This window comes from Leptosomus discolor, chromosome 23 (genome assembly GCF_034619465.1).
Source record: "Leptosomus discolor isolate bLepDis1 chromosome 23, bLepDis1.hap2, whole genome shotgun sequence".
In the NCBI taxonomy this organism is placed as follows: domain Eukaryota; kingdom Metazoa; phylum Chordata; class Aves; order Leptosomiformes; family Leptosomidae; genus Leptosomus; species Leptosomus discolor.
This window is the reverse complement of record NC_141413.1, coordinates 2,182,854-2,206,256: the sequence shown is the minus strand read 5'-3', so window position 1 is coordinate 2,206,256 and position 23,403 is coordinate 2,182,854.

Sequence of the window (23,403 nt, the reverse complement as noted above, 5' to 3'; positions counted from 1 at the left end):
GAGCCCTACTGTCCCATACTTTGTCCCTTGTCTTGCCCTCAAACTGGCTGGTGTCTGGAGCAGGGAGCTCTGCCAGCGAGAGCTCCTCTGCATAGCTTCAACACCCCGGCGTGTTCTGCTGACTTGGGGTTTGTGCTCCTTGCAGGGGTGGTGCCGGGCACCAGGAGGGGGATGCACGCTGCTTGGTGAGGAGCACGTGGGATTTATACAGCAGAATCAGAATTTTGTACAAATGGAATGTTTTTTCTCGTACTTGATGGAGCGTGAGTCAGTGAAGTACCAGAGTGCTGTAGCTCAGCTGGAAATGCATCGACAGTGCGGTCAGGAGGTGCAGAGCACCTTGGAAACCCCTTGGCAGAGAGGGGCAGGCTTTGGGAGACGGCCCTGTAAAGCCGCCTGCGTTGGCCTGGCGGTCGCTGGCGTGCAGAATAGCTGTGGTTTAGTTGGGGAAGGCTTATGAGTGCTGCCTTTGAACAACCTCTACATCTCTGCTGCACCGTGATCCACAGGGACTGAGGAGAACCCAGTGACCTGGGATGCAAGTCCAAACCCCTCTGTCAGGGCTGGAGAGCCCCCCTGTGTTTGGGTTGGTTTATAGAATTCTCTTGCTTCAAATCTGCTCTTCCCTGGGGCAAATCTGACTTGAGCAAAGTTGCTCCTGAGTCAAGGGAGTAAAATTGCAGCTAAGCCCTAAGTACCAGGACCGTGTGAGTTGGTAGTGGCTGCAGTGCCATGTGTCCTGGAGCCCTTTCTTGAAAACTGAGCAGTTCCCTATTGTCTCGCAGTCACTTGGGAATGTGCCCCGTGATGGGCCTGTCAAAGGACACAAAGAGCTGACCTGCCTCTTTGGTGCCTGGCACTTGCGTTGTAGCTATGAAATGCTCGTTTTTGTGTTGGGCAACATTTCCAGTTAGTTACTCTTGCTGCTTCTGATTTACCTGTTCCTGTTTCGTGGCTCCAGTTGTACAGTGTGGGTGTTCTCGTGCCACCCCGTGTTCCCGGGTGCCCTTGCATTATGGTCTGACAGTCTCTGTCTAACTGGAAACCATCGTGGAACAGACTGGCAAATAAACAACAGACAGGATTTCGTACATTTGTGTGTCCTGCAGGCTTATTAATAGGTTATCTTAAAGGAAGAAGGAAGCAACAAGCATATAAAAACATAGCACAGCTTACTGTGTTTTGTCCTCTTGCTCTTGTCAATGTAGTAGTACAGTCTTTTCAGGCAACACAAGTTCAGTCTGTAAGGTTTGCAAAATTCATTACTGATGCTCAGTGGAGGCTGAATTAATGCTCGTTGATTAATATGAAATATGAGAGGATGGTGAGTTACTGTGTTACTGAAATGACCTCCTTTAAAGTTCAGTCCAGCCCTGTCAGATGTGTTGTAGCACAGAGAAGCTACTCCAAGATGACTCTTGGGTGGAGGAAAGGGGCAGAAGATCAAGGCCCTGTGCAAAGTGAACCTGGAGTAAAGTGACTGATTTCAAAGCCTCCTGTGAATTGGTAGGTGGGGGAGGCAAGGGAAGGGATACCCCTTCTTGTGGGAAGATCTCTTCAACCTCCAGTCTCTCCTCTCTCAACGGCCCTTATTTTCCAGCCTTTATGGTATCGTGGTTTCAGCAGGGAGCTTTCCCTGCTTGACTTGCCGTGTTGACTCATGCTACAGGGGTCTTTTTCTTTGCAAGTTGTCTGCTGCAAGGGATTCAGTGAAGAAAATAGGACTGGTTCTACAGCAAACCTGACATCTGAGCTTGGCGTACTGGCAGTTCAGGCTGGTATCGCTGTGGCAGTAATTAATGTTCACCTGAGTTTGCAACCAGCCTGAAACAACATCCGGGACAAGCAGTTCTTTAACTTTAGTGGGTGTGAATTCAAATGCCAGTGGTGATGCTTGTTACAGAGCTTGTGACTTACTCCTTATCAAAGGTGACTAAGAGAAGAGGAACCGTTGTACAATGGTATGTTTTCCTGGAAACTGAGACAGGAGTTGTATGGAGGATGAAGTCATATTTTCATGAAAATCTGTAGCCTGAAGCTGCATCTAAACACAACAATCTTTGAAGCGTAGAAGTGATACAACCCCTCTCTCACCTGGCCATGTTTGTTTAGAAACCTGCTTTTAAACAGTCTGCTGAGGGTTTGCAGTTGCAAAGCAAACCAAGATTTTTAATCTGGTTTCAACCGTACCCCTAGGCTGTAAGGAAGTGCGTAGCAGAGTTAGTGCCCTGGTCACACAGGGCAGTGGATAATTTGCAGCCTTTGTCTCCTAAGGGAGGGCAGTGCAGCTTTCAAAAGCGAAAGGGACCGCAGCAGAAGGACAGCCAGCTTCTGCCTGGCACCCGTCTGTCCTGGGGCTGCCTCCCTCTGTGGCCTGGCGCTGCGTTCCCCTTGGCGCAGGGTCCCGCTCTGGTGGGATCACAGAACGTGGCTGAAGGGTTGGCCTGTGCTGAGGTGCTTTGAGTCGGGCCTTGTACAGGATGCAGCGTTCCTGGAGAAGGGTCTCAGCACCCAACGTGCAGTGCGTGAATGGCGAGAGGCAGCTTTCTCTGCCGAGGGCACGGCTGTCTCTGTGAGGCCAAACTCGTGTTGCTTTAGCCTTGCCTTCACGTGCCCGGAGAAGTCCCTTTACCCCCGTGCTGCTGTGCAGGCAGTCCCAGTGCCCCTCATCGGCAACGAGGCTGGGAAGCTGCTTGTGCCTGCTTTGGGGGGGATTTATTCCTTGAGCTCTTAGTTAGTTGCTGTTGATCCACTCACTCCTTAGCAATGACAGTGACTTTAATGATTTCCTTTTACTTCCCTCAAACACCTCCAGTTGTTGAAGTTTCCTTTTTTCTTTATCCCCCTGCTGATCTGAACTGCCTGCATCTTCCTCTGTCTACCTGGCATCTGGAAGTGAGAGATAAGTAGTTATGTGATGCCAAGACTTAATGAGGCACGCAGCTTTCAGTTGGATTTACAATGCCTTTGTTACAGTAGTGTGTCCAAATTAAAAAAAAAAAAAGTAAGTAGCATTCTTCATTTGCTAATGTAGTCTCTGAAGATCTAAACAGTTTCCATTTTAGAGTGCTTAGGCTGCTTCATTTGCTAATGTAGTCTCTGAAGATCTAAACGATTTCCATTTTAGAGTGCTTAGGCTGCAAGTTTGAGTAGGAGACTGTGAATTCAGAAAGACTTGCGGAAGCTGAAACTCTCTCCTGGAATGTGATGTTCAATTCTGTAGGTCATTTGCTGCAGTTCCCTTGCTGGTATTTTACCTTCCCAATGTGAGAAGCAAAGGGCTTTCTATAATTTCCAGTGTGAATATTGGAGATGTCTAGAAAAAAAGATCCGTTTTTATTCTTTTTGCATCTTGGATGTGACAGCAATCTTAAACCCCAGCTGAGCAGGTGGCTGGCAGGCTCTGAGTGTCAGCTGTGGTGTTAAAGCAATGGCTCTGTGTCTGTGCCTCATCTGACTGCCTTAGGTCCCTTCCAGGCTTGGAGAGGACAGGTATGGGAGCAGGAAATTCTGAGCACAGAGGAATCTGAATCTGCTCTGGTTAAGGGAGTTTGCTGCTGCGTGCAGTTCCTAAATCAAGTTGTCTGTGTCCTGCTTCAACAGTTATAAGAATATCAAAGGAGTTAAAAGCACCGAGGGGAAAATAATCAAGACAGTGACTGAGTGATAAGAGGCAGAGCTTTTATCAGCCCATCAATCAGAGAGCTGCTGGAGGTGATGGCTCCTGGCCCTGCTGTAACTGTTCTACCACTGATTTGGGGGGGCAAGGCGATGCTTCTAGCACAGTGATGCCGCATCGTCCGTCTGGAGATTGATCTGCTCATCCCTACAGTAAAATGATTTTGGTGATTTGATTTGCCTTCCTGCTGCTGAATGCCAGACAGCTGCGGGGGAATGTCTGGCTCTGGGCTGAACAAGGCAGTGACTGGGAATAGCACAGTGGAGTTTGCTCTCCCAGGGGTGTCTGAGTGTCTCCCATGGGCAGCTCCTGATACCCTGCCCTGGGCAGGCAGGCTATCAAGGCACCAAGTTGCTTGCTTCTAGAGCCCTGACAAAAGCAACTTGATGGAGGCATCAGCCACGCAGCAGAGAGGAAGCAAAGCTATTTCCTACGTCCCCTGAGGCTGGGTGAGAAGTGAAGGGAAATTGAGCTTAGACACAGGAAAAACTCTAGGGTAGAGCTGGAATAGGCTGCTGAGGGCGGGGGTGGAGTTGTTGGCACTTTTAAGTACTTGTCAAACATCTCAATAGTTTGGGTATGGAGGGGAGCCAGTTCTGGGGTGGAGGGAGGGATCAGATAGCTTTTTAAGGGTGTGTGTCCCCAGCCTTGTCCCTGTGATGCTCTGGGAAAGGGTGGGAAATGTGCAGGTACTCTACACTCAGCTGACATTAGAACAATTACCGCGTCCAGCTTGTTCAGTATTGCACCAAAGACTGACTGTGGGCAAGTCCTTTTGGAATTGTACCTGAGTGTCCCCTGCCAAGCTTCAACGAGGTTGCTGTGTTGCTGGGACTGGAGTTAGTGCTGGGGCACAGCTGGGTTCTAGTGGTGCCTTTAGTAGCCTGCAGTGGTAATCGAAGCAGGTTCTGTTACTGCTGTAGTCCCTCACGTGGAATTACCCTGTTTTGGTGCCTCAGAAGCAAAGTATCAGATAACTTTACCTGGTGCTGCTAGCTTGCTGCGAAAGCAGGCGAATCAACGGGCTTGTTTCTCTGCAAGTGAACAGCCCCATCCTAGTCATGCTGCTGGAATGAAAGGTCACTCAGGTAAAAAGCATCTCTGCACTGCTGAACGCTGCGTTGCAGTCCTAGGAAACAGCCGTTTGTCTTCTGCCATGGGGATGGTACTAAATGCGCTGTGCTGAGACTGTTTCCTTCCCTGCAGGATTATTTCCACCAGCTCATCTGCAGCACAGAAAGGGAAAAGTTCATTGTGCCTATCCGAGCGACAGGTGACGTTCGGAAAACGAACTCCCCAATCTGTGAGACTGTAAAGCAGGTATGTTTAATCAGCGCTGGGCAGCACGGGGGGTAGCCCCACCAAAGTCATGTGCACCCCAACGTGGCAACTTGTCTTAAATTTATACAGTCAAGCATTACATAATACATAAGATTTTCCAATACACCTGTACATATGTATGACCTGTCCCCGCTTCGTGTTAAATTTAGTCCCAAAAGTCATTTCCATAAACTTCTCCCATCTGCGCTTGTGCAGTGCCTCCTTGTGGTGGTCGTCGGGGGTCGAAAAGATGAAGGCTGATGGCTCCTCTTCATCACCGCTGGTAACCCCTTGTCCTTGCGCAGACTCAGTTTCTCCTCGGCTCTTGCCCAAACTTCAGAGTCGGTTTCAGCCGGTTCTTAAGACAGGTTCATAATTCTTATTGGGGACCGTCTGTTATAGGGGGGCACAGGACTTCTTGCTTCAGCTAATTTGTACAATGACTAACAGAAACATTAAGCAACATCTATTAATTTGATCCCCTGGACTATACAGCAATCTAGGTAATCATTAAGCAGCGCCTTATCTACTAAGGTTCCCTTAACTCCTTCTCTCATAGGTGCCCGTGACGTGCGGAAAAGACTTTACAACCCGGAAGGTTATACAGTAGGTATGTTTATTGCACGCAGATGCATGGGGGATCGCTCCACCACACACGTGCATGCCCACCATGGCCGTTTGTCCAGTATTTATACAGTTAAAACATCACCTATTTCGAAACAGCTGTACATGTTCATGATCTATCTCCAAAAAGGCAGTTCCTTCCCGTCGCTTCATTTCCATAATCTCCGCCTCGGGCTCCTCCTTGGTGCCCTTGCGCAGTTCCTCCTCGTGGTCGTGGGCATGGGTCTTCAGGGATGAAGGCCATAGGTCTTCCTCGCTGTGTACTCCTCCCCTCTCCCCTGGAATCTCTAATTTGGCTGAGCTTGCAGTACCAGACTGGTTTCAGCCTGGTCTGTCCTTGTGTGCACATCTGGCTATCTCCTTTTTGTTCTTGTTTAGAGATGGATGTTACCGAGCCCTCCTTAGCCCTTATCTCCTCCTGCCTTTGACGCCTTTGAGCCATGAATTATGTTCTTGTTTCTGTCTTTTCTGTTTCCCTTATCAGCTTCTTTCTCAAGAAATTTGCAGGAGTTAGTGACTAATTGCTTACTTGCATGCATGTTAGTCCTGGGAAGCAAGTTTTAATAGTTCTAGCTTTTTCTATGTAGCTCCCCATTAATATTTTTGATATATCTTCAGTTATAAAATATATTTTCTATATGGCCCTCTATCACCAGAGGTTCAAAATATGGTGTGGCTGTCGCTGGACACAGGCTTATGTTGTTGGAAGGCTACAGTAACATTGCCTGTGATGTCACAAAGGTTGAAAATGTGGTGTGTCAGTCACTGGAGACTGGCTTACATTTTTGGAAGGCTACTGTGAAGTTGCCTGTGATGTCCTAGGGGTTGAAAATATTCTGTGGCAGGCACTGGACACAGGCTTATGGTAGTGGAACACTACAGTAAAGATGCCTGTGATGTCGCAGAATTTGAAAATATGGTGTGGCAGTTGCTGGAAGCAGGCTTACGTTGTTGGAAGCTTGCTGTAAAGTTACCTGTGATGTCACAAACATTGAAAATATGGTGTCGCAGTTGCTTTACCCAGGCTTCCAAGGTGGTGGAAGGCTACAGTATAGATTCCTGTGCTGTCAGAGAGTTATAAAATATGATGTGGCAGTCACTGGATGCAGGCTTAGAGTAGTGGAAGGCTGCTGTGAAGTTGCCTGTGATGTCACAGAGGTTGAAAATACGGTGTGGCTGTCACAGGAAGCAGGCTTACCTTGGTGGAAGGTTACAGGAAAGGTGCCTATAACATCACAGAGTTTGATAATCTGGTGTGGCAGGCTATCGAAGCAGTCTTACGCTGTTGGAAGGCTGCTGTAAAGGTGTCTGTGATGTCACAGATGACACGAATATTCTGTGGCAGTCGCTGGAAGCAGGCTTATGTTGCTGGAAGGCTGCTGTAAAGGTGTCTGTGATGTCACAGAGATTCAAAATATGATGTGGCAATTCCTGAAATTAGGATTATGGTGGTGGAAGTCTACATTGAAGGTGCCTGTGATGTCACAGAGGTTGAAAATATGGTGTGGCAGTTGCTTAGTGTGGTGGAAGGCTACAGTAGAGTTGCCTCTAATGTCACAGGTCTTGAAAACATGATGTGGCAGGTGCTGGAAGCAGGCTTACTGTGGTGGAAGGCTGCTGTAAAGTTGCCTGTGATGTCACAGAGTTTGAAAATAATGGTGTGGCAGTCGCTTCGTGCGCGGAAGGCTACAGTAGAGTTGCCTCTGATGTCACAGGTCTTGAAAATATGATGTGGCAGGTGCTGGACGCAGGCTTACATTGTTGGAAAGTTGCTGTAAAGGTGCCTGTGATGTCGCATGTGATGACAACATGGTGTGGCAGGCCCTGGACACAGGCTTAAGTTTTTGGAAGGCTGCTATGAAGTTGCCTGTATTGTCCAAGAGGTTCAAAATGTGGTGTGGCTGTCGCTGGACGCAGTCTTATGTTGTTGGAAGGCTACAGTATAGGTGCCTGTGATGTCACAGAGGTTGAAAATATGGTGTGGCAGTCGCTGGTAGCAGGCTTACAGTAGTGGAAGTGAAGCTGAGAAAACTCAATAACAACTCAGTGTTATGAAGTAGGGATTCTTTATTGCGGCGCCAGGCAGCGTGGGGGATGGCCAGCACTCCCGCTGTGGCCTGACCAGTGCTGCTGTCACTTTAAAGGACAAAGAAATTTGGCAGAAAATAAACCCCCTTGTGTTCCAGCTTGTCCTCGGATATCAGAGGGGCTGGGGGCACCGGGCTTAGATGCTGAGTGATGCCCAGTTGGGCTCTGTGAGTCCAGACAAGAATGTGACATTTACCTGTTGGACTCCACTCAGGGACTTTGACGCCGTTTCGCAGAGTTGCAAATAGAGGTATTTTATTAAGGCGACAGACACACAAGTTGGTTGGATTGCTGGTGATAAACTCACTGTCTGCAAAGCACGTGCAAGTTTCTGGTAAGAATAACACAGCTTGGCTATAAAACACACTAAATTATAAAAGGGGCTCGACAGAGATTTCTAAGTTTGCTGGGGAGCACATGGAGCAAGCAAGTGTTCGAGTCTTACCCAAAGGCGTCCCTGCGGGGGGAGAGAGGCTCAGCCTGCCGACTGATCCCAGAAGTTTAAGAGAGTCTGTGACTTGTCAGCGATGACATCTTCCCTAACATCCTTCTCTCTTAAGCTATTTTTATACTATTTTTTACTCTTTGAGTGGAGCTTGAGTGACTCCAGTCGTACAGACCTTTATTATGATTGGTGTCCAGCTCTCTCACTTCACTTTTAGAGGTACAGGCTAGAGACAGTCAGGGCGCAAGCTCAGCGAGGGGTGGCCGCACCTTGAAGGCGGGTAGCTTTTGGGGTGGAGGCATGTTCTGGGATTATAGTGAGATTATAATGGGCAAAGTCCACCCAAAGGACAGTATTCTGTCAAGGAATGACAGCGTCGGCCCTGGGTAGCAAATACGCAGCTTATCGGTTCCGTAGCACCATCCAGTTCCAGTCCCAGGGCGGTACCGCAGAGCCTGACCGCCCCCACCCTCTGTGCCGTGCTGTTTCTCTCTCAGAGTCAGCACATCAAGCTCCCCTGATGTTGCCAACACCCAAGGTTGCCTGGGGAGCTTCTGGGGAATGGATTCCTTGTGTACCCGCCGCACTCTGCTTTTGTGCCCTTCCTTAGCGGGGGAACACTGCTGCACCGTTAATCCAAGTCTAATTTCCAAGTCGCCTCTAGCTCTGCTTCCACAGCTGCGCAGAGGGGAAGGATCTCTGCCCTCAGCCTGCCAGCAGCACTCCTCGCAAGGCAGCCCTGGGTGCTGTTGGCCGCCTTTGCAGCAAGGGCACGTTGCTGCCTCGTGTTCGACTTGGTGTCCCCCAGGTCCTTTTCTGCAAAGCCACTTTCCAGCCAGGCAGCCCCCAGCATATACTGGTGCCTGGGGTTGTTCCTCGCCAGGGGCGGTTAGGGACTATCCAATCAGCTGTGCTTAGTGGAAAGATCCACTTTCCTGCAAGTGCATTGAGGAGATAGTGCTGGGTAGCAGGACCATTGTGTAAGATGAATGCAGCCAGTTTTCTTGTGGTCCTTTTCTGAGCAATGTTTAATCTGTACTGTAAAGGTATCCCGCGTTTCCTGAGCACTCAGATCTGACAGGCAGGTTTCCTCTGGCTGCTCCTGAAAGTTCGGTGAAAAACTATTCCATGTTTAAGCCTTTCTTGGACACTGAGCTGCCTGTGATTTCTTTAGGAGTGCCGCTTCACATGCTGATGGTGAAGCAAGAAGGAATATGGGTTCTTCTAAATTTGCAGGATTTGGAAATGAGCTTGGACAAGCGAGCACCTTGGGATTGGTAGAAGGGAGATTCCATGGGATAGGTTTGATTTCAGTTCAGTATCCAGTGCCCATGATATAAATAGAGTTGCCTTCCTCATAGTGGAATGGGAATATTTGTTCCATCTTTTAAAACACTTTTTCCTCTCTGGGGGGAACCTTCACTTCCAGGGCCCCAAGGGCGATAACGGCCTTAATGACCCTGCTCAGCCTCTCCTGGGGTCTCCCCCCAGCCTGCCCCCAGCCCAGGAGCTCCATTGAAGCTCAGCCTGAGGCTATAACCTTCTCCCTGAGCAGTGCTGTGGGAGTGTGGGTCTTCATTGCTCCCGGCCCCAGCATGCTGGCTGTTGGTCTGTCTGTCTGTCTTGTCCCTGTAGGCCTGCCTGGCCCCCACGGGACTGTGTCTGACCTTGGCTACGCTGGCTGGCCGTGATCCTGACTTATCTTCCTGGCTTGGTATGGGCCCTGCCTTGTCCCCGTGGCTTTGCCTGGTGATCTGGGCTTGTAGCCACCTCTGGGGCAGCCCTGCTGCCTTACTGGGGTGCTGAGGTAGGTCCTGCTGGCCCAGAGATCCCCACCCCATCAGGAGCAGCCTGCTCTTGCTGTGCCTGGACTGGGAAGCAACCTTTCTTTCTGCTTCTAGAGCTGGCTCAAAACAGGTTAGATCACAGCCGTGGTGTGCCAATATGATGGCAGGAAGGTTTTGGTTTGGTGTGGGCTTTTTTGTGGGGGAAGAGGGTGTTTCACTGTTTGTTGTTCTTTTTTGAAATCAGGATCTCTAGATGAGCACAAAGACCTACAGCTGGATTATGAAACCTATTGGAAGTATTGACATCCCCATACTTGAATAGGTTATAAATACTGTTTGAGGGAAGTCTGTCATTTTAGGTGTAGAGTTTACCTTTTCTTGTTTAGATTTTACCTGTCGATTTTATGTCATTTTCCATTTAGATTATTTTTCTGAATCTGTTTCTGAGCAGAAGGGTGGTCACAGAGGTACAGAAAGGAGCAGCAGGATTTTATGCCACTTTACAGCTAGATTTTAGGTCTAGATTTTAGATTTAGATTTTCGGTTTAGATTTTGTCCTATTTTCCATTTAGATTTTACGTCATTTTAGGTTTTGTTTTTGTGTTTAAATTTTATGTCATTTCACAGTTTGATTTTCCCTCTAGATATGATGATTATATTTTACTTCAAGATTTTAGGTTGTATTTTAGGATTAGATTTTACATTTAGATTTCAAGTTTAACTTTTGAAGTCTAGATTTTACATCTAGATGTAACATTTAGATTATACGCAACTTAATGTTTAGATTTTACGTTTGGATGTTAGGCTGAGATTTCAGATTTAGATTCTATCTCATTTTATGTTTAGCTATTATGTCATTTTATGTTTAGATTTTATGTAGTTTTAGGGTTCCAGTTTTGGTTTAGACTTTACGTCTAGAAGTTATGTTTAGATTTTACGTCACTGTACGTTTAGATTTCTGATTTAGATCTTACGTTTACCTCTTACGTAATTTTAAGTTGAGAAGACACACTCAGATTTTTGGTCTAGATTTCACATCTTTGTTCTGTGTCATTTTATTTTTATTTTTGTGAATCTGTTGCCAAGCCGATGCTCCCGGGCACTGACACAACGCCCGTGTGCTGCCGGGAGCAGGCTGATGCTCTCCTCAGTTGAGCTGGAAAAAACATCCCTTGCAGCCTGGCGAGGGACAGTCACAGCGGTCCAGAAAGGAGCACCCGGGGGTTATGTCTTTTCACGTTTCTGTTTACACTTAGGTGTTAGGTTTGGGCTCTACCGCTGGATGTTGGGCTTTACATCGCTTTGGGCTTTACCTCTGGATATTGGGCTTTACCTCTGAATGTTGGGCCTTACATCACTTTAGGCTTTACATCTGGACGGTGGGCTTTACATCGCTTCAGGCTTTAACTCTGGATTGATTTTGGGCTTTACCTCTGGATGTTGGGCTTTACATCGCTTCAGGCTTTACCTCTGGATTTTGGGCTTTACCTCTGGATTTTGGGCTTTACCTCTAGATGTTGGGCTTTACATGGCTTTTGGCTTTACCTCTGCATGTTGAGAATTACCGCTAGACGTTGGACTATACCTCTGGATGTTGGGCTTTACCTCTGGATGTTGGGCTGTACCACTGGATGTTGGGCTTTACATCGCTTTAGGTTTTACCTCTGGATGTTGGGCTTTAAACCTGGATGTCCGGATTTACATTGCTTTAGGCTTTACCTCTTGATGTTGGGCTTTACCACTGGATGATGGGATTTACCTCTGAATGTTCGCCTGTACCTCTGGATGTTGGGCTTTAGATCGCTTTAGACTTTACCTTTGGATGTTGGGCTTTAAATAGCTTTAGACTGTACCTCTGGATGTTGGGCTGTACCTCTGGATGTTGGGCTTTACCTCTGCATGTTGGGCTTTACCTCTGGATGTCGGGATTTACATCGCTTTATGCTTTATCGCAGGATGTTGGGCTTTACATGGCTTAAGGCTTTACCTCTAGATGTTGGGCTTTACATCGCTTCAGGCTTTACCTCTGCATGTTCGGCTTTCCAGCACTTTAATCTTCACCTCAGGATGTTGGGCTTTACCTGTGCATGTTGGGCTTTACATGGCTTTAGGCAATACCTATGGAAGTTGGACTTTACCTCTGGATGTTCGTCTTTACCTCTGGATGTTGGGCTTTATGTCGCTTTAGGCTTTACCTCTGGATGTTGGGCTTTACCTCTGGATGTTGGGCTTTACCTCTGGATGTTGGGCTTTACATCGCTTTAGGCTTTACCTCTGAATGTTGGGCTTTACCTCTGGATGCTGGGCTTTACCTCTGGATGTTGGGCTTTACATCGCTTTAGGCTTTACCTCTGGATTTTGAGCTACACATTGCTTTAGGCTTTAACTCTAGATGTTGAACTTTATCTCTAGATGTTGGGCCTTACCTCTGGATGTCGGGATTTACCTCTGGATGTCGAGCTTTACATTGCTTTAGGCTTTACCTCTATGTTTTGGTCTTTACATCGCTTTAGGCTTTAGCTCTGGATGTCGCGCTTTACCTCTAGATGTTAGGCTTTACCTCTGGATGTTGGGCTTTACCTCTGGATGTTGGGCTTTACCTGTGTATGTTAGGCTTTACATGGCTTTACGCAATACCTGTGGATGTTGGGCTTTACCTGTGGATGTTGGGCTTTACCTCTGAATGTTGGTCTTTACCTCTGGATGTTGGGATTACCGCTGGATGTTGCGCTTTACATGGTTTTAGCCTTTACTTCTAGATGTTGGGCTTTATCTCTGCAAGTTGGGCTTTACATGGCTTTAGCGTTCAAGTCTGGATGTTCGCCTTTACCTCTAGATGTTGGGCTTTACCTCTGGATGTCGGCCTTTACATCACTTTAGGCTTTACCTCTGGATGTTGGGCTTTACCTCTGGATGTTGGGCTTTACCTCTGGATGTTGGGCTATACATCTCTTGAGCTTTAATTCTAGATATTGGGCTTTACATCGCTTGAGATTTACTTCTAGATTTTGACCTTTACATCTAGTTGTTGGGCTTTACCTCTAGATGATGGGCTTTACTTCTAGATGTTGGGGCTTACATCCCTTCGGCTTTATCTCTAGTTGTTGGGCTTTACATCGCTTGGGCTTTACCGCTAGATGTTGGACTTTACATCGCTTGGGCTTTACTTCTAAGTGTTGGGCTTTACATCGCTTGGGCTTTACCACTAGATGTTGGACTTTACATCGCTTGGGCTTTACTTCTAGGTGTTGGGCGTTACATCCCTTGGTCTTTATCTCTAGATGTTGAGCTTTACACCGATTGACCTTTACCTCTAGATGCTGGGCTTTACATCGCTTGGGCTTTACCTAAAGATGTTCGGGTTTACATCACTGGGCTTTACCTCTAGATGTTGGGCTTTACCTCTAGATGTTGGGCTTTACCTCTAGATGATGTGCTTTACCTCTAGATGATGTGCTTTACCTCTAGATGTTGGGCTTTACCTCTAGGTGCTGGGCTTTACATCGCTTGGGATTTACGTCAGGATGTTGGGCTTTACCTATAGATACTGGGCTTTACCTCCAGGTGTTAGGCTTTACATCGCTTCGTCTTACCTCTAAATGTTTGGTTTACCATTAGATGTTTGGCTATACCTCTAGATGTTGGGATTTACATCTCTTGGTCTTTACCGCTATATGTTGGGATTTACATAGCTTGGGCTTTACCTCTAGATGTTCGGCTTTACCTCTAGATGTTGGGATTTACATCGCTTGCGCTTTACCTCTAGATGTTTGTCTTTACCTCTAGATGTTGGGACTTAACTCCAGATATTGGGCTTTACCTCAAGATGCTGGGATTTACATCATGTTGGCTTTACCTCAGGATGTTGGGCTTTACCTCTAGTTGTTAGGCTTTACCTGTAGAAGTTGGGCTTTACATCGCTTGGTCTTTACTTCTAGATGTTCAGCTTTATATTGCTTGTTCTTTACCTCTAGATGTTGGGCCTTACATCGCTTGATATTTACCTCTAGATGTTGGGCTTTATATCTCTTGGGCTTTACTTCTAGATATTGGGCTTTACATCGCTTGGGCTTTACCTCTAGATGTTGGGATTTACATCGCTTGGGCTTTACCTCTAGATGTTGGGATTTACATCTCTTGGGCTTTACCTGTACATGTTGGGCTTTACATCGCTTGGACTTTACCTCTAGATGATGGTCTTTACCTCTATATCTTCGGTTTTACGTCACTTGGTCTTTACTCTAGAGTTTGGGCTTTACATCTAGATGTAAAGCTCAACATATAGAGGTAAATCTCAACATGTAGAGGTAAAGCCCAACATGTAGAGGTAAAGCCCAACATTTAGAGCTAAAGCCCAACATCTAGACGTAAAGCCTAAGCAATGTAAAGCCCAACATTTAGAGCTAAAGCCCTACATCTAGACGTAAAGCTGAAGCGATGTAAAGCAAACATCTAGAGGTAAAGCCCAACATCTAGAGGTGAAGCCCAACATCTAGAGTTAAAGCCTATGCGATGGAAAGCCCTACAGCTAGAGATAAAGCCCAACATGTAGAGGTAAAGGCCAACATGTAGAGGCAAAGTAAAACATCTGGAGGAAAAGCCCAACATCTGAAGGTAAATCCCAATATCAAGAGGTAAGCCCAAGCGATGTGAAGCCCAACATCTAGATGTAAAGCCCAACATCGAGTTGTAAAGCCCAACATCGAGATGTAAAGCCCAACATCGAGCTGTAAAGCCCAACATCTAGAGGTAAAGTTACACTTCAGGAGATAAAGCCGAACATCTAGGTGTAAAACCGAACATCTAGAGGTAAAGCCCAACATCTACAGGTAAAGGCCAAAATCTCGATGTAAAGCCCAACATCTAGAGGTAAAGCCCAACATCTCTAGGTAAAGCCCAACATCTACATGTAAAACTCAGCATCTAGAGGTAAAACCCAGCATCTAGAGGTAAAGCCCAACATCTAGACGTAAACCCCAGCATATAGAGGTAAAGGCAAACATCCTGAGGTAAAGACAAATATCTCGATATAAAGCCCAAAATCTAGAGCTGAAGCCCAACATCTGTAGGTAAAGCCCAATATTTAGAGGTAAAGTCAAACATCTAGCTGTAAAACCCAATATGTAGAGGTAAAGTCCAACATGTAGAGGTAAAGCCTAACATCTAGACGTAAAGCCAAACATCTAGATGTAAAGCCAACATCTAGAGTTAAAGGCCAACATCTAGAGTTAAAGGCCAACATCTAGAGGTAAAGCTCAAGATATAGAGGTAAAGCCCAACATCTAGAAGTAAAGCCCAACATCTAGAAGTAAAGCCCAATGTTTAGCGGTAAAGCCCAACATCTAGAGGTACAGCCAAACATCTAGATGCAAAACCCAAAATCTAGAGGTGAAGCCCAACATCTAGAGGTAAATCCAAAAGTCTAAATGTTAGGCTCAAAATCTAGGTGTAAAGCCCAACATTTAGAGGTAAAGCCAAACATCTACATGTAAAACCCAACAGCTAGAGGTAAAGCCCGACATGTACAGGTAAAGCCCAAGTGATGTAAAACCCAACATTTGAAGATAAAGCCGAAAATCTAGAGGCAAAGTCCAACATCTAGACGTAAAACCAAACATCTAGATGTAAATCCCAACATTTAGAGGTATAGCACAAAACCTAGAGGTAAAGCCCAATATGTAGATGTAATGCCCATCATCTAGAGGTAAAGCCAAACATCTAGAGGAAAAGCCCAAAATCTACGTGTAAAGCCCAACATCTAGAGATAAAGCACAACGTCTAGAGGTAAAGTCCAATATATAGCGGTAAAGCCCAATATCTAGAGGTAAGAAAAACATCTAGATTTAAAGCCGAACATCTAGAGGTATAGCACAACAACTAGAGGTGAAGCCCAACATGTAGATGTAGAGCCCAAAGTATAGATCTAAAGCCCATCATGTAGAGGTAAAGCCAAACATCTAGAGGTAAAGCCCAACGTCTAGTTTTAAAGCCCAACATCAAGATGTAAAGACAAACATCTAGCTGTAAAACACAGTATCTAGAGGTAAAGTCGAACATGCAGAGGTAAAGCAAAGCATCTATAGCTGAAGCCAAACATCTAGATGAAAACCCAACATCTAGAGCTGGATCCCAACATCTAGAGTTAAAGCGCAACATCTAGAGGTAACCCCCAATATCTAGAGGTAAAGCCCAAAATATAGAGTTCAAGACAAACATCTAGATGTAAACCCCAAAATGTAGAAGTAATCCCAACATCTAGAGGTAAAGCCCAACATCTAGGGGTAAAGCCCAACATCTATAGGTAGAGCCCAACAGCTAGTGGGAAAGCCCAAAATCTAGAGGTAAAGCCCAACATCTAGAGGTAAAGACCAACACATAGAGTTAAAGCCCAACATCTAGAATTAAATCTAAACATCTAGATGGAAAAACCAACATCTAGAGGTAAAGTCCAATATCAAGAGTTAAAGCGCGAAGTGTATATGTAAAGCCCAACATCTAGAGATAAACTCAAATATCTAGATGTAAACCCCAACATCTAGAGGTAAAGCCCAACATCTAGAGGTAAAGCTCAACATGTAGAGGTAAATCCACACATCTCGATGTAAAACCCAGCAGCTAGAGGTAAAGGCCGACATGTAGAGTTAAAGCCCAAGTGACGTGAGACCCAACATCTGGATATAAAGTCGAAAATCTAGAGGTAAAGTCCAACATCTAGAGGAAAAGCAAAAAATCTAGGGGTAAAGCCCAACATCTAGAGATAAAGCACAACATCTAGAGGTAAAGTCCTATGTCTAGAGGTAAAGCCAAACATCTAGATGAAAACCTCAACATCTACAGGTAAAGCCTAACATCTAGAGGTAAATCCCAACATCTAGAGGTAAACCCCAATATCCAGGGGTAAAGCCTAGCATCTAGAGGTAAAGTCAAACATCTAGAAATAAACCCCAAAATCTAGATGTAAAGCCCAACGTCTAGAGGTAAAGCCCAAGACCTAGAGGTAAAGCTGAACATGTAGAGGTAAAGCCAAACATCTAGATGTAAAACCCAACATCTAGAGGGAAAGCCCAATATCTAGAGGTAAAACCCAACATCTAGAGGTAAAGCCGAACATCTGGATGTAAAACCCAAAAAATAGAGGTATATCCAAACATCTAGAGGTAAACCCAACACCTAGAGGCAAAGCCCAAAATGTAGAGGGAAAGCCACATATCTAGAGGTGAAGTCAAATATATAGAAGTAAAACCCAACTTCTAGAGGTAAAGCCCAACATATAGATGTAAAGCTCAACGTCTAGCGGTAAAGCCCAACATCTGGAGGTAAAGCCGAACATCTAGAGAGAAAGACAAACATTTAGAAGTAAACCCCAAAATCTACAGAAAACCCTAACATATATTAAGTAAAGCCAAAATCTAGAGGTAAAGACCAACATCTAGAGGTAAACACCAACATCTAGAGATAAAGCCCAAAATCTAGATGCAAAGCCCAAAATATAAGAGGTAAAGCCACACATCTAGAGGTGAAGTCAAACATGTAGAGGTAAAGCCCAATATCTAGAGATAAAGCCCGACGTCTAGAGGTAGAGCCCAACATCTAGAGTTAAAGCCCAAAATCTAGATTTTAAGCAAACATATAGATGTAAACCCCGACATCTAGAGGTAAATCCCAACATCTAGAGGTAAAGCCAAACATCTAGAGGTAAAGCGCAACATCTAAAGGTAAAGCCGAATATCTAGAGGTAAATCCCAACATCTAGCGTTAAAGAAAAGCATCTAGACGGAAAACTCAAAATCTAGTGGTAAAGCCAATCATCTAGATGTAAACACGAACATCTAGAGGTAAAGCCGAACATCTAGAGTTAAAGCGCAACATTAGAGGTAAAGCCCAATATCTAGAGTTAAAGACCAACATCTAGATGTAAAGCCAGACATCTAGATGTAAAACCCAAAGTCTAAAGGTAAATCCCAAAATCTAGAGGTAAAACTCAACATCTAGATGTAAAGTCCAATATCTAGATTTAAACCCCAACATCTAGAGGTAAAACACAAGCGATGTAAAGCCCAAAATCTAGAGGTAAAGCCCAACATTTACAGGTAAAGCCCGACATCTATAGGTAAAGCTCAACATCTAGAGGTAAAGCCCAACAGCTGGAGGTAAAGCCCAACATCTAGAGGTAAAGCTCAATATCTAGATGTAAAGCCTAACATCTAGATATAAAGCTGAACATCTAGATGTAAACCCCAACATCTAGAGGTAAAGCCGAACACCTAGAGGTAAAGCCCAACATCTACTCCGAAAGCCGAAGCGATGTAAAGCCCAAAATCTAGAGGTAAAGTCCAAGGAATGTAAAACCCAACATCTAGAAGTAAAGTCTAACAACTGGACGTAAAGCAAAACATGTAGCTATAAACCCCAAGATCTAGAGGCAAACCCCAACATCTAGAGGTTAAGCCCAACATCTAGAGGTAAAGCCCAACGCCTGCATGTAAAGCCAAAAATCTAGATATAAAACCCAACATGTAGAGATAAAGCCCAAAATGTAGAGGTAAAGCTGAATATCTAGATTTAAAGCCCAACATCTAGAAGTAAAGCCCAAGTGATGTAAATCCCAACATATAGAAGTAAATCTCAATGTCTAGATGTAAAGCTCAACATCTAGAGGTAAAGCCCAAAATCTAGAGGTAAAGCACAACATCTAGACTTAAAGCCCAAGATCTAGATGTACAGCCCAATATCTAGAGGTAAAGCCCAACATCTAGAGGTAAACACAATGTCTAGAGGTAAAGCCAAATGTCTACCTGTAAAACCCAAAATGTAGTGGTGAATTCCTACATCCAGTGTTAAAGCCCGACATCTAGATGTAAAGCCAAACATCTGTATGTAAACCCCAACACCTATAGGTAAATCCCAATATCTAGAGCTATATCCCAACATCTAGAGGTAAAGCGCAACATCTAGATGTACAGCCCAACATCTAGATTTAAAGCCCAACACCTAGAGGTAAAACACAAGCGATGTAAAGCCGAAAATCTAGAGGTAAAGCCCAACATTTATAGGTGAAGCCCAAGATCGAGAGGTAAAGCCCAACATATAGAGGTAAAGCCCAAATGATGTAAAGCCTAAAATCTAGAGGTAAAACCCAACATCTAGATGTAAAGCTCAACATCTAGATGTAAAGCCAACAACTAGAGGTAAAGCAAAACATAAAGATTTAAAATCCAATATCTAGAGGTAAAGCCCAACATCTATATTAAAAGCCCAACATATAGAGGTAAAGCACGACATCTGGATCTAAACCCCAACATCTAGAGGTGAAGTCCAACACCTAAAGGTAAAGGCCAATATCTAGAGGTAAAGACCAATTGATGTAAAACCCAACATCAGGAGGTAAAGCTGAAAATCTAGAGGTAAAGCCCAACATCTGGAGGTAAAGCCCAACATCTAGAGGTAAAGCCCAACGTCTAGAGGTAAAGCCGAAGCGATGTAAAGCCCAACATCTAGAGATAAATCCCAGCATCTACAGGTAAAGCCCAACATACAGAGATAAAGACCAACATCTAGATGTAAATCCAAACATCTACATGTAAACCCCAGCATCTAGAGGTAAAGCCCAACATCTGGAGGTAAAGACCAACATCTAGATATAAAGCACAACATCTAGAGGTAAAGCCCAACATCTAGAGTTAAAACAAAATATCTAGATGGAAAATTGAACATCTAGAGGTAAAGCCCTTTATAAAGAGGTAAAGCCAAACATCTAGAGGTAAAGAAAAACATCTAGATGTATAGCCCAATATCTGGAGGTAAAGCCCAACATCTAGAGGTAAAGCCCAACCTCTAGAGTTAAAGCCAAACATCTAGCTGTGAAACCCAATATCTAGAGGTGAAGTCCAAAAACTAGAGTTAAAGCCGACATCTAAAGGTAAAGCCCAACATCTAGGTACAAAACCCAAAATCTAGAGGTATAACCCAAAATCTAGAGGTAAAACTGAACATCTAGATGTAAAGCCCAACATCTAGATATAAAACCCAACATCTAGAGGTGAAATCCAACACGTAGAGTTAAAGCCCAACATCCAGAGGTAAAGCCTAATTGATGTAAACCACAACATCTGGAGGTAAAGCTGAAAATCTAGACGTAAAGCCCAACATCTAGAGGTAAAGCCGAATGTCTAGAGGTAAAGCTGAAGTGATGTAAAGCCCAAAATCTAGAGATAAACTGCAGCATCTGCAGGTAAAGCCCAAAATCTAGAGGTAAAGCCCAACATATAGAGGTGAAGCCCAATGTCTAGATTTAAAACCCAACATGTAGAGGTGAAGTCCAACACCTAGAGGTAAAGCCCAACATCTAGATGTAAAGCCCAATTGATGTAAAACCCAAGATCTGGAGGTAAAGCCAAAAATCGAGGGGTAAATCCCAACATCCAGAGGAAAAGCCCAACAACTAGAGTTAAAGCCAAACATCTAGCTGTAAAACCCAACTTATGGCGGTGAAGTCCAACATCTGGAGGTAAAGCCCAACGTCTACAGGTAAAGCCCAACGTCTAGATGTAAAGCCCAAAATCTAGAGGTAAAGCCTAGCATCTCGAGGTAATGCCCAACACCTAAACGTAAAGCCATACATCTAGATCTAATACCCAACATCTAGGGGTAATGCCCAACATATCGAGATAAAGCCCAACATCTAGAGTTAAAGAGAAATGTCTAGCTGTAAAAACCAACATCTAGAGGTGAAGTCCAACATCTAGAGGTAAAGCCCGACGTCTAGAGGTAAAGCCAAACATATATATGTCCACCCCAACATGTAGAGGTAAAGCCCAAAATCTAGAGGTAAAGCCCAACATCTAGAGGTAAAGCCAAAAGCCTGGAGGGCATGCCCAACATCTAGAGGTAAAACCCAACATCTAGAGGTAAAGACTAACATCTAAATGTAAAGCCAAACATTTAGATGTAAAACGCAACATCGAAAGATAAAGCCTAACATCTAGAGGTAAAGCTCAACATCTAGAGGTAAAGCCCAACATCTAGATTTAAAGCCAAATATCTAGACGTAAATCCCAGCATCTAGACATAAAGACTAACATCTAGAGGTAAAGACCAGCATCAAGATTAAAAGCCCAACATATAATGGTAGAGAACATGTGATGTAAAGACTAAAATCTAGAGGTAAAGCCCAAGCTCTAGAGGTGAAGTTCAACATCTAGAGGTAAAGCCCAACATCTGGAGGTAAAGCCCAATATCTAGATGTAATAAGAAAATCTAACTGTAAAACCCAACATCTAGAGTTGAAGTCAAACATCTAGAGTTAAAGCCTGACATCTAGAGGTAAAGCCCAACATCTAGACATAAAGCCCAATATCTAGAGGTAAAGCCGAACATCTAGAGGTAAAGCCCAAAGTCTACATGTAAAGCCCAACATCTAGAGGTAAAGCCAAACATCTACTTGTAAACCCCAAAATCTAGAGGTTAAGCCCAGCATCTAGAGGTAAAGCCCAACATCTGGAAGTAAAACCGAATATCTAAAGGTAAATCCCAATATCTGGAGTGAAAGCCAAACATCTAGCTGTAAAAACGGTCGTCTAGAGGTGAAGTCCAAAATCTAGAGGTAAAGCTCAATATCTAGAGATAAAGCCCAAAATCTACAGATAAAGCCCAACGTCTAGATATAAAACCAAACATCTAGAGGTAAAGCCTAACATATAGAATTAAAGCCCAACGTCTAAGGTAAATCCAAGCATCTAGATGGAATAACCAACATCTAGAGTTAAAGCCCAACATCTAGAGGTAAAGCCCAACATCTTGATTTAAAGACAAATATCTAGACGTAAAACCCAACATATAGAGGTAAAGCCCTACATCTAGATGTAAAGCCCAACATCTAGAGTTAAAGCCAAACATCTAGAGGTAAATCCGAAGCGATGTAAAGTCCAATATCTACGGATAAAGCCCAGCATCTAGATGTAAGCCAAACGTCTAGATGTAAGGCCAACATCTAAAGTTAAAGCACAACATCTAGAGGTAAAGCTCAACATCTAGATTTAAAGCCCAACATCTAGATGTATAGCCCGACATCTAGAAGTAAAGCCTAACATCTAGATTTAAAGCTCAAAATCTAGACGTAAAGCTGAACGTCTAGATATGAAGTCCAACATCCAGAGTTAAAGTTCAACTTCTAGCTGTAAAGCCCAAAATCTATATTTAAAGACCAACATCTGGAGGTAAAGCCCAAAATCTAGAGTTAAAGGCATACCTCTAGAGGAAAAGCCAAACATTAAGCTGTAAAACCCAAAATCTAGATGTAAAACCCAACATGTAGTAGTAAAGCCCAACATCTAGAGCTAAATCCCGACATCTAGAGGTAAAGCAAAACTTCTAGATGTAAAACCCAACATCTAGATATGAAGCCAAACATCAAGAGGTAAAACACAAGCAATGTATATCTCAAAATATAGAGGTAAAGCCCAACATTTAGAGGTAAAGCCCAACGTTGAGAGGTAAAGCCCAGCATCTAGAGAGAAAGCCCAAATTCTAGAGGTAACGCCGAAAATCTAGAGGTAAAGCCCAACATCTACACTTAAAGCTGCAGTGATATAAAGCCCAACATCTAGAGGTAAAGCCCAAGCGATGTAAAACCCAACATGTAGGGGTAAAGCCCAACATGTAGAAGTAAAGCCAAACATCTAGATGTAATAGCGAACATCTAAAGGTAAAGTCCAACATCTAAATTTAAAGACAAACACCTAGAGGTAAAGCCAAACACCTATAGATATAGACAAAAATCGAGAGATTAAGCCAAACATCTATATTTAAAGTCCAACATCTAGAGGTAAAGCCCAAATTATAGAGGTATAGCCCAACATCTAGAGGTAAAGCCCAAAATCTAGACGTAAATCTGAACATCTAGATGGAATACCCAACATCTAGAGGTAAAGTCCAACATCTAGAGGTAAATTCCAACATCTAGAGGTAAAGACGAAGCGATGTAAAGCTCAACATCTAGAGGTGAACCCCAGCATCTAGAGGTAAAGCCCAACATCTAGAGGTAAAGACAAACATCTAGAGGTAAAGCCCAATAAATAGAGGTAAAGCCAAACATCTAGAGATAAAGCCCAGCACCTAGAGGTAAAGCCCAACATCAATAGGTAAAGCCAAAGTGATGTGAAGCCCAAAATCTAGAGGTAAACACCAGCATCTAGAGCTAATGCCCAACATCTAGTTGTAAAGCCTGAAATCTAGATGTAAAGCCAAATATCTAGATGTAAATCCCAACATCTAACGCCCATTATCTAGAGGTAAATCCCAACATCTAGAAGTAAAACCCAAACTCTAGAGGTAAAGACCAACATCTAGAGGTACAGCCCAACATCTAGAGGTAAAGTCCAAAATCTAGACGTAAAACCAAACATCTAGATGTTAAACCCAACATCTAGAGGGAAAGCCCAATATCTAGAGATAAAGCCAAA